Source organism: Bombina bombina, chromosome 1, assembly GCF_027579735.1.
Source record: "Bombina bombina isolate aBomBom1 chromosome 1, aBomBom1.pri, whole genome shotgun sequence".
Taxonomy (NCBI): Eukaryota; Metazoa; Chordata; class Amphibia; order Anura; family Bombinatoridae; genus Bombina; species Bombina bombina.
Window position 1 is genome coordinate 1,448,286,351 of NC_069499.1, and position 12,406 is coordinate 1,448,298,756.

Consider the following 12,406-nt stretch of genomic DNA (forward strand, 5'->3'; position numbering starts at 1 on the left):
CCAACCAATGTTACATCTAGGTAATTGATGCTTTTGGTGTTAAATTCAAATGTGAAGCCTAGTCCTAGGGTGTTGTTGTTTAATCCTTCAACAAACTGATTAATTCCTGTTGTGTCACCCTGCCAAATCACCAAAAGATCATCAATGAATCTTTTGTAGAAGGTGATATTTGGCCTGTATTGGTTTCTATCTCCATAGATGTGGGACTGCTCCCACCAACCCATGTATAGGTTGGCATAGGAGGGGGCAAACTTGGCCCCCATAGCAGTCCCACATCTCTGGAGGTAGAATATGCCATCAAAATTGAAATAATTATGGGTTAAAAGAAAATTAGTAACCCGTAAAATAAAGCTAATCTGTTCGTCCTCAAACTGGCCTGAGTAAGAACACCAAAAGCATCAATTACCTAGATGTAACATTGGTTGGGGCACCAGATAAAGGGAAAGGCAGTATAAAAACTAGTGTTTTTAGAAAACCCTCAGCAAAGAACACTATCTTGCACGCTAAAAGCAATCATCCAAATCGGATCTTCAAAGCAATAGCAAAGGGTCAGTTCGTTAGGACCTTCAGGAATTGTTCTACTAGATCTACCTATGAAACTCAAGCCAATGAACTGGTAGACAGATTAGTTTCTCGAGAATATCCCAAACCTATGGTCACAGCCATAAAGAAGGAGGTGAGCAAAAGAGATAGGGCAACTATGTTAACACAGGACAATAGAACTAAACAAAAAGGGAAGATCCAAAAAGTCACTTTTTTAACAAAATACAGTGACCAATTTGGGGAAGTTTGTGACATTGTTTCCAAACATCTCCCACTACTATTGGCGGATGAGGGCCTTGTTGACACAATAAAAAAGGGCTGTCGGTTTGCATTTAAAAGGGGCACTACTATAGGTAATAAAATAGCTCCCACACAACTCCGCAATACCAACATCAGAGAACAAAACTCATGGTTAACTACAAGGGGAGTCTTTAGATGCCATTACTATGATTGCATAGCCTGCAAGCATCTTTTTCCCGGTAGTGAGTTCAGCAGTGCAAAAACAGGTGAACAATTTGCACATGACAGATGTTACAACTGCAGAGCCACTTATGTGGTTTATGTTTTGACGTGCTCCGAATGTAACCTACAATATGTAGGTATGACCACACGGGAGGTCAGATCAAGAATACGGGAACACGTCAATAACATAAAACAAGGCACACTCACGACACCACTCATAACACACTTCTGCCAAATGCATGATAAAAGTCCAAAAACTCTTAATTGGACCATTGCAAAACACATCCTACCCCCAAACAGGGCTGGTGATATGTTGACCCTTTTGGCAAGAGAAGAGGTCTATTGGATTCTGAAATTAGACACAAGATGGCCCTCAGGACTCAATAGCGAATTTGATTTGATCAACTTTTGGAAATAAAATCGTTGAAAATTAAACTAAATTAGAGTCAAATAGTGTGACTGTTAGTGACAGCAGTGTCACAATTGTCAACATTGACACCAACATTCACTTTAGTTTTGATATTGATGTTAACATTGACAAACATCCACTATCAACACTGTTGGGGTTTTGCTCAATTGTACATACCCTCAATGGGGTTTCTCACTAACCCAAAGGACTCAAATTCATCACTAAGAATTAACTTTGATACTTCAACAAATAAATAAATCAATATAATAAATAAATTAATAATTAGTGAAAAGACACTTATACTGTGGCAAGACATTCACACTGTGAGTTTGCACAAGATCAATTAATAATACAGATCCACAATAAAAGTAAGGAAACAAAACTCTATATTTGATACAACCTTAGATCAAAGTCACTCAGCTAAATATAGGTTAGTGTGTTATATACATATTTATCTTGAGTTTCAAAAGGTACTCACAATAAGTGTCGTTTTCAAATTAAGTGTCATTGCTTTAGAAATATGGTTATATTATATTATGACATACCCGCTCATATACCAAATCATTCTCAATACATATCTCATTAACACTAATAAAAACAGGTAACAACCTTTATGCAATATCCAAAAAGTAACCAATAGTAAGTTTCCAACAATGGAATTAAATAAATAACAAAATAATACATTAAATCAAGATATTTAAAGGTGAAAAATATACCAGCCTGTCTTTTGATAACAGACTAAATAGCAATCCATATACGTTAGCAACTTGAATATCGGTCAAAGACAGTCCATAAGTATATATACAATATAAAATAAAACTAACTAAGGAGAGCCATGACCGTTTAGTAGTTTTCTTCTTGACATAATCTCCCTAACCTCTTTCAGTAACCTAATTTACTTTAATTATTGCTATTATATTCCTTAGTAACATATATCAGAAGTAGTCAGAATAGTGTATATGCAAAATGCTTTTGTTTTCTATTTAATGCATGTCAATGTTTTGCGGCTTTAAAAGGGTGTGTTTTGTTTTACCCAATGGGAGGCAATCTTTGTCTTTTTAAACTCAGAGCAGTGGTCACTAAACATGCTATGACTATGGCGGACAAGGCCGAAACGAGTCAGCAGCTGTGACCACTACCCTGAGCTGCAGCTTTGAAAAAGACTCTGTAACACAAGAGCTGTTGCTTTTTGTTTTAATCAATAAAGCTTTTGGATTTATTTACAAGTTACCGGGACTCCTGATTCCTTCTCTTCATGACATACAATGCTGTTACATGAAAATTATCCAATGAGATTAGTAAAAAAAATTACAGCGCTACTCGTCAGGTCTATGTTCTAATATTGGACACACTAATAAATTAATATGATAAATAATGGAGAAGCCAACCTATGGGTGTGATATGACAGGGTGTCAGATTATGATTATGATGTGTGAAAAAGAGATGGGATCACCAAAGTGTGATGAGTATGTAAAAAAGTGATCAGTTTTCATGTATTGATGTGACTAGAGTGAAAGGTTTGGGTTACAGAAAATTGAACTTCATTTTATATTATATGAGTTTAGATGTTCTCCGTACATCAATTTGTGAATATTTTATGACTGTCAATTCTAGGGCCAGGAAGATGTAAGGAGTAAGCTTACGGTATTTGTGTTATAGTGATTAGGGTAAGATAGAAAGAACAGCGGGCAAGAGCCGCTCGATTTATAGGGGAAAAAGAAAGGGGAAGGGGGGAGGAGAAAGTAGAGTTAGAACCTTATGCAATAGGCTAGTAGGTTAGGCATGTAAATGGGAGGAGGGTAGATATAATGAATAAGGAAGTGAGGGTTTTCAATAGTAGGTATCAATATAGAGGTGGGAATACTAATTATTATTCAGTTCAATGTTGCGTTGTGCATTGCTATGCCATGATACTCAGTCAAAGTAGGGCTTGGGCTTAATGTGTCTATGCGTAATGTATACAGCTATGGTTCTAATAACAAGACTGGTGAACATAACCGGACCGGCTCTAGATAAGAATAAACTATATAGACTTAATCTATACTATCATAGAGGTAACTTGTACTACTTTCTTGTCCTTCAGTGCACCAAAGTGTATATATATATATGATGTGGATCTCCTACTCCAAAAGAGACATACCTGGAGCAGAGTTACTAAACCCTAATATACAGTATTGACCATGGTTGTGAAAGTGTATGATGATAGCAATATTATTTCCAATGTTAGTTGGGTTAATTTTGGGAGTAACTGTGGCTTATTACTGAACTTCTCTCACGAGTGAATGGGTGTAAACAACATATATCTTGTATATCAGTAGAAATTTTTACACCAGAACACAAACATAATAATAACAGTAATGGAACAGACAGATAACCTACTGAGAATACTAGTTGGAAGGTCTGGTCTCCAGGTCTTTACAGGTTTAAGGTACAAGGTATAATGACAAAGTGAGTTGTTAAAGTAAAAGTCACATAAATGGATATCTATTTAACTATAATATTAGTGCAAAGACCCTTTCACCAATAAGAGTATGGATAAATATTTGCCAGACCCTGATATTAGTTACAGAGAGATTTAGACTGTATAGTATTCATTTCTTTCATGTAATTAGCAAGAGTCCATGAGCTAGTGACGTATGGGATATACATTCCTACCAGGAGGGGCAAAGTTTCCCAAACCTCAAAATGCCTATAAATACACCCCTCACCACACCCACAAATCAGTTTTACAAACTTTGCCTCCGATGGAGGTGGTGAAGTAAGTTTGTGCTAGATTCTACGTTGATATGCGCTCCGCAGCAGGTTGGAGCCCGGTTTTCCTCTCAGCGTGCAGTGAATGTCAGAGGGATGTGAGGAGAGTATTGCCTATTTGAATTCAATGATCTCCTTCTACGGGGTCTATTTCATAGGTTCTCTGTTATCGGTCGTAGAGATTCATCTCTTACCTCCCTTTTCAGATCGACGATATACTCTTATATATATACCATTACCTCTGCTGATTTTCGTTTCAGTACTGGTTTGGCTTTCTACAAACATGTAGATGAGTGTCCTGGGGTAAGTAAGTCTTATTTTATGTGACACTCTAAAGCTATGGTTGGGCACTTTTTTATAAAGTTCTAAATATATGTATTCAAACATTTATTTGCCTTGACTCAGGATGTTCAACATTCCTTATTTCAGACAGTCAGTTTCATATTTGGGATAATGCATTTGAATCAATCATTTTTTCTTACCTTAAAAAATTTGACTTTTTCCCTGTGGGCTGTTAGGCTCGCGGGGGCTGAAAATGCTTCATTTTATTGCGTCATTCTTGGCGCAGACTTTTTTGGCGCAAAAAATATTTTCTGTTTCCGGCGTCATATGTGTCGCCGGAAGTTGCGTCATTTTTTGATGTTCTTTTGCGCCAAAAGTGTCGGCGTTCCGGATGTGGCGTCATTTTTGGCGCCAAAAGCATTTAGGCGCCAAATAATGTGGGCGTCTTAATTGGCGCTAAAAAAATATGGGCGTCGCTTTTGTCTCCACATTATTTAAGTCTCATTTTTCATTGCTTCTGGTTGCTAGAAGCTTGTTCTTTGGCATTTTTTCCCATTCCTGAAACTGTCATTTAAGGAATTTGATCAATTTTGCTTTATATGTTGTTTTTTCTCTTACATATTGCAAGATGTCTCACGTTGCAACTGAGTCAGAAGATACTTCAGGAAAATCGCTGCCTGGTGCTGGAACTACCAAAGCTAAGTGTATCTGCTGTAAACTTTTGGTAGCCGTTCCTCCAGCTGTTGTTTGTATTAAATGTCATGACAAACTTGTTAATGCAGAAAATATTTCCTTTAGTAAAGTACCATTACCTGTTGCAGTTCCATCAACATCTAATGTTCAGAGTGTTCCTGATAACATAAGAGATTTTGTTTCTGAATCTATTAAGAAGGCTATGTCTGTTATTCCTCCTTCTAGTAAACATAAAAAGTCTTTTAAAACTTCTCTTTATCCAGATGAATTTTTAAATGAACATCATCATTCTGATTCTAATGATTCTTCTGGTTCAGAGGATTCTGTCTCAGAGGTTGATGCTGATAAATCTTCATATTTATTTAAAATGTAATTTATTCGTTCTTTACTTAAAGAAGTCCTAATTGCATTAGAAATTGAGGATTCTGGTCCTCTTAATACTAAATCTAAACGTTTAGACAAGGTCTTTAAATCTCCTGTAGTTATTCCAGAAGTTTTTCCTGTTCCTGGTGCTATTTCTGAAGTAATTTCCAGGGAATGGAATAATTTGGGTAATTCATTTACTCCTTCTAAACGTTTTAAGCAATTATATCCTGTGCCGTCTGACAGATTAGAGTTTTGGGACAAAATCCCTAAAGTTGATGGGGCTATCTCTACCCTTGCTAAACGTACTACTATTCCTACGGCAGATGGTACTTCCTTTAAGGATCCTTTAGATAGGAAAATTGAATCCTTTCTAAGAAAAGCTTATTTGTGTTCAGGTAATCTTCTTAGACCTGCTATATCTTTGGCGGATGTTGCTGCAGCTTCAACTTTTTGGTTGGAAACTTTAGCGCAACAAGTAACAGATCATGATTCTCATAGCATTATTATTCTTCTTCAACATGCTAATAATTTTATCTGTGATGCCATTTTTTTATATTATTAGAGTTGATGTCAGGTTTATGTCTCTAGCTATTTTAGCTAGAAGAGCTTTATGGCTTAAAACTTGGAATGCTGACATGTCTTCTAAATCGACTCTACTTTCCCTTTCTTTCCAGGGTAATAAATTATTTGGTTCTCAGTTGGATTCTATTATCTCAACTGTTACTGGTGGGAAAGGAACTTTTTTACCACAGGATAAAAAATCTAAGGGTAAAAACAGGGCTAATAATCGTTTTCGTTCCTTTCGTTTCAACAAAGAACAAAAGCCTGATCCTTCATCCTCAGGAGCAGTTTCAGTTTGGAAACCATCTCCAGTCTGGAATAAATCCAAGCCTTCTAGAAAAGCAAAGCCAGCTTCTAAGTCCACATGAAGGTGCGGCCCTCATTCCAGCTCAGCTGGTAGGGGGCAGATTACATTTTTTCAAAGAAATTTGGATCAATTCCGTTCACAATCTTTGGATTCAGAACATTGTTTCAGAAGGGTACAGAATTGGTTTCAAGATAAGACCTCCTGCAAAGAGATTTTTTCTTTCCTGTGTCCCAGTAAACCCAGCGATCTAGAGTTGGCTGGAGTAATTATGCCAGTTCCAGTTCTGGAACAGGGGCTGGGGTTTTATTCAAATCTCTTCATTGTACCAAAGAAGGAGAATTCCTTCAGACCAGTTCTGGATCTAAAAATATTGAATCGCTATGTAAGGATACCAACATTCAAAATGGTAACTGTAAGGACTATCCTGCCTTTTGTTCAGCAAGGGCATTATATGTCTACAATAGATTTACAGGATGCATATCTGCATATTCCGATTCATCCAGCTCACTATCAGTTTCTGAGATTCTCTTTCCTGGACAAGCATTACCAGTTTGTGGCTCTGCCGTTTGGCCTAGCAACAGCTCCAAGAATTTTTACAAAGGTTCTCGGTGCCCTTCTGTCTGTAATCAGAGAACAGGGTATTGTGGTATTTCCTTATTTGGACGATATCTTGGTACTTGCTCAGTCTTCACATTTAGCAGAATCTCATACGAATCGATTTGTGTTGTTTCTTCAAGATCATGGTTGGAGGATCAATTCACTAAAAAGTTCATTGATTCCTCAGACAAGGGTAATCTTTTTGGGTTTCCAGATAGATTCAGTGTCCATGACTCTGTCTTTGACAGACAAGAGACGTCTAAAATTGATTTCAGCTTGTCGAAACCTTCAGTCACAATCATTCCCTTCGGTAGCCTTATGCATGGAAATTCTAGGTCTTATGACTGCTGCATCGGACGCGATCCCCTTTGCTCGTTTTCACATGCGACCTCTTCAGCTCTGTATGCTGAACCAATGGTGCAGGGATTACACTAAGATATCTCAATTAATATCTTTAAAACCGATTGTACGACACTCTCTGACGTGGTGGACAGATCACCATCGTTTAGTTCAGGGGGCTTCTTTTGTTCTTCCGACCTGGACTGTAATTTCAACAGATGCAAGTCTTACAGGTTGGGAAGCTGTGTGGGGGTCTCTGACGGCACAAGGGGTTTGGGAATCTCAGGAGGTGAGATTACCGATCAATATTTTGGAACTCCGTGCAATTTTCAGAGCTCTTCAGTCTTGGTCTCTTCTGAAGAGAGAATCGTTCATTTGTTTTCAAACAGACAATGTCACAACTGTGGCATACATCAATCATCAAGGAGGGACTCACAGTCCTCTGGCTATGAAAGAAGTATCTCGAATTCTGGTTTGGGCGGAATCCAGCTCCTGTCTAATCTCTGCGGTTCATATCCCAGGTATAGACAATTGGGAAGCAGATTATCTCAGTCGCCAAACGTTGCATCCCGGCGAATGGTCTCTTCACCCAGAGGTATTTCTTCAGATTGTTCAAATGTGGGAACTTCCAGAAATAGATCTGATGGCTTCTCATCTAAACAAGAAACTTCCCAGGTATCTGTCCAGATCCCGGGATCCTCAGGCGGAGGCAGTGGATGCATTATCACTTCCTTGGAAGTATCATCCTGCCTATATCTTTCCGCCTCTAGTTCTTCTTCCAAGAGTAATCTCCAAGATTCTGAAGGAATGCTCGTTTGTTCTGCTGGTAGCTCCAGCATGGCCTCACAGGTTTTGGTATGCGGATCTTGTCCGGATGGCTTCTTGCCAACCGTGGTCTCTTCCGTTAAGACCAGACCTTCTGTCGCAAGGTCCTTTTTTCCATCAGGATCTCAAATCCTTAAATTTAAAGGTATGGAGATTGAACGCTTGATTCTTGGTCAAAGAGGTTTCTCTGACTCTGTGATTAATACTATGTTACAGGCTCGTAAATCTGTATCTAGAGAGATATATTATAGAGTCTGGAAGACCTATATTTCTTGGTGTCTTTCTCATAATTTTTCCTGGCATTCTTTTAGAATTCCGAGAATTTTACAGTTTCTTCAGGATGGTTTAGATAAAGGTTTGTCCGTAAGTTCCTTGAAGGTCAAATCTCTGCTCTTTCTGTTCTTTTTCACAGAAAGATTGCTAATCTTCCTGATATTCATTGTTTTGTACAAGCCTTGGTTCGTATAAAACCTGTCATTAAGTCAATTTCTCCTCCTTGGAGTTTGAATTTGGTTCTGGGGGCTCTTCAAGCTCCTCCATTTGAACCTATGCATTCATTTGACATTAAATTTCTTTTTTGGAAAGTTTTGTTCCTTTTGGCCATCTCTTCTGCCAGAAGAATCTCTGAATTGTCTGCTCTTTCTTGTGAGTCTCCTTTTCTGATTTTTCATCAGGATAAGGCGGTGTTGCAAACTTCTTTTGAATTTTTACCTAAGGTTGTGAATTCCAACAACATTAGTAGAGAAATTGTGGTTCCTTCATTATGTCCTAATCCTAAGAATTCTAAGGAGAAATCATTGCATTCTTTGGATGTTGTTAGAGCTTTGAAATATTATGTTGAAGCTACTAAGACTTTCCGAAAGACTTCTAGTCTATTTCTCATCTTTTCCGGTTCTAGAAAAGGCCAGAAAGCTTCTGCCATTTCTTTGGCATCTTGGTTGAAATCTTTAATTCATCATGCCTATGTTGAGTCGGGTAAAACTCCGCCTCAAAGGATTACAGCTCATTCTACTAGGTCAGTTTTTACTTCCTGGGTGTTTAGGAATGAAGCTTCGGTTGATCAGATTTGCAAAGCAGCAACTTGGTCTTCTTTGCATACTTTTACTAAATACTACCATTTTGATGTGTTTTCTTCTTCTGAAGCTGTTTTTGGTAGAAAAGTACTTCAGGCAGCTGTTTCAGTTTGAATCTTCTGCTTATTTTTTCATTTAAACTTTATTTTGGGTGTGGATTATTATTTTCAGCGGAATTGGCTGTCTTTATTTTATCCCTCCCTCTCTAGTGACTCTTGCGTGGAAAGATCCACATCTTGGGTAGTCATTATCCCATACGTCACTAGCTCATGGACTCTTGCTAATTACATGAAAGAAAACATAATTTATGTAAGAACTTACCTGATAAATTCATTTCTTTCATATTAGCAAGAGTCCATGAGGCCCGCCCTTTTTGTGGTGGTTATGATTTTTTTGTATAAAGCACAATTATTCCAATTCCTTATTTTTTATGCTTTCGCACTTTTTCTTATCACCCCACTTCTTGGCTATTCGTTAAACTGATTTGTGGGTGTGGTTAGGGGTGTATTTATAGGCATTTTGAGGTTTGGGAAACTTTGCCCCTCCTGGTAGGAATGTATATCCCATACGTCACTAGCTCATGGACTCTTGCTAATATGAAAGAAATGAATTTATCAGGTAAGTTCTTACATAAATTATGTTTTGTAATGTGTACATCCTAAAATTTGAGCATTTTGCTATAGTTAGGGGGACTATAGAACAAATATCCTGCGTGATACAGGTGACCAACCAAGAAACAAATAACCATCTTAAATCAGAATAAGAGTCCCAATCTGACTAGGGAGACTAATGCATCCTCCGACATTACAGTCATCATAAATATCTCTGGAGTCTATAAGTATCTGCTGGGGCCCTGTCTGCTTTAGACAAACATAGTGATGAAAACATGAACTGTAATACAAATCATTTGGTATGCATATACCATTATTGCGTTCCAAAAACAGAATGTCTTGAGATAACCTGAATCATAAACCAAAGAAGCTTATCTCTCATATTTCTTATGTCAAGCCGATCTGTTTTGTACTCCTATAAGAGCTGTCCTCTAGCCGATGCCAGTGACCGATGTGAAACCAGTCCCTAAGAGCTGTACTGGAGCAAAGGTACCACAGAGCCATGAAGAAGGGCTCCGCGTAGTCTCTCCGTGACATAAAGTTAGGTAATCGCAGATATCTGCCCATCTCGAGGCCGGTAGACCTACTTCCACTTCACAAATCAGCCTGTGCGATGTCGCTTCCGCACAATCCTCCCGGTGGGTGCTTAGCTCTGGATCTTCGACCGACTTAGTTATCGGGGCAGTAAACTCAGGACCTGGTTCACTTGGGTTGTCTTGCCGTTTCTTGTGGCTTGGCTTAAAAGCCTGCGTATTTCAGTAATAGCAGCAGCTGCTTTCAGGAGAACAGAGGTTTCCAGATCACTTAGGGATTGCATACAGCCAGTGCTAGAGAGTCGTAGTTTGTCGCTGCCATCTTGCTTCTCATGTGGGACAAAGAACTGTTCCTGGAGCTGCATGAGTAGAGAGTTAATTTCTGAGAAGTGGTCTTCCAAGACCTCACAGAAACGATCCTCAAACTTTTGTAGTGCGACCTCCGGATCCATTTTGCGAGTATTAAAAGAAGGGTTCTTCAAAAGTAGGATTATACTCGAACTGTTCCATCAAATATACTAGGCCCCAAACCTTGATTCGGCTGATATAGCATTGTAGGTCACCTATTAAAGCTTTGTTCGTTAATCAGTTAACAGACATGATTACCCTTGACTTCTGAAGAGTTTATAAGTTTGGGTCACTTGAGAATTATATTTATGCTCATCTTTTATTAGTTATAGTATAGGAGTCCATGAACATACGTCTGCTTTCCTTGCTAGTTAGCTCCGCCCCCCGAGCATGCAATTTTAAACAACTTTCCAATTTACTTCTATCATCAATTTTGCTTAGTTCTCCTTTGTTAAAGAGTTATCCTAAGTGAGCTCAGAAGTATGCACATGTCCTTAGTCATCAGGCAAGTGTTTGCAAAAATGCTTAAAACAATGTTATAAATAGTTACAAATTGCTGTTTTAGAGTGTCTGTAGCATTATATGGCAGCAGTGTTTGTAACTATGTATAACATTGCTATAAAATGTTTGCAAAGACTGATGGCAGATGACTAAAGACACGTGCACTCTCCTAAGCTCACCTATGGTTAATTTTTAACAAAGGATACAAAGGGAACTAAGCAAAATTGACAATAGAAGGAAATTTTAATTTGTTTAAAATGCCAAGCTCTACCCAATCCATGTAAGTTTAATTTTGACTTTACTGTCCTTTTAAGCCAATCTGTGAGAAGAGTCAACGTTTGAATGAGAAAAAATCTGCTTGAGTAAAATGATATCTTTGCAAAATCTAGTTGAATACATAAAAAAAAAACAAATTAAAAACTATAAGATGGATATTGTAGGATTTCAGGTGGACAAACACAGACCTTCATGGAAGCAAAACTACAACATGGCAGATAATGCCTAATATTTGCATACAGTTTTTTTTTTTACTTATCGATTAGCATCAATTTATGGTGTGTGGAATTAAAGGGTCAGTAAAGTCAAAATTAAACTTTCCTTATTTTGATAGACTCTACAACTTTAAAGGGACAGTCTACTTCAGAATTTGTATTGTTTAAATAGATAGCTAATCCTCTTATTACTTCATCCCCAGTTTTGCATAACCAACACTGTTATATTAATATACTTTTTACCGGGGGGGGGGGGCAGTGTCTGCAGCACACAAGAATGGTCGCATACTTCTGTTGCTCCGGTCCTGACTACACTAAAATTGACCCTGGATGACTTCCGGTGGGTGGGGCGACTGGAGAGCAGTACGATAACGGAGCTCCGTGCCTTTGTGCTCTCCCGATCGCCCCCGCAATATCTTCTTGCCAGACAGGCAGCGGAATACAGCGCGGACCTCTCTTGGCCGAAAACGGCACCCACGCAGGACCCTGATATCAGTCCTGGCCCACAGAAGGCAGAGGCGCAAGCAGAGGCGCGAACAGTAGCCATTTTGGACAGTGCTCCGGATCGCTTCTATGAACCCCTGCAGGGCAGCATCCGTCCCTGGGGTAAGAAAAAGTGACAGCTTCCCCCACATAACATCACACTGCCCACAGAAAACTCTATGTGACTGGGCAGACCTCAGGCAGGCTGCCATAATAATTTGCTGTGACGCA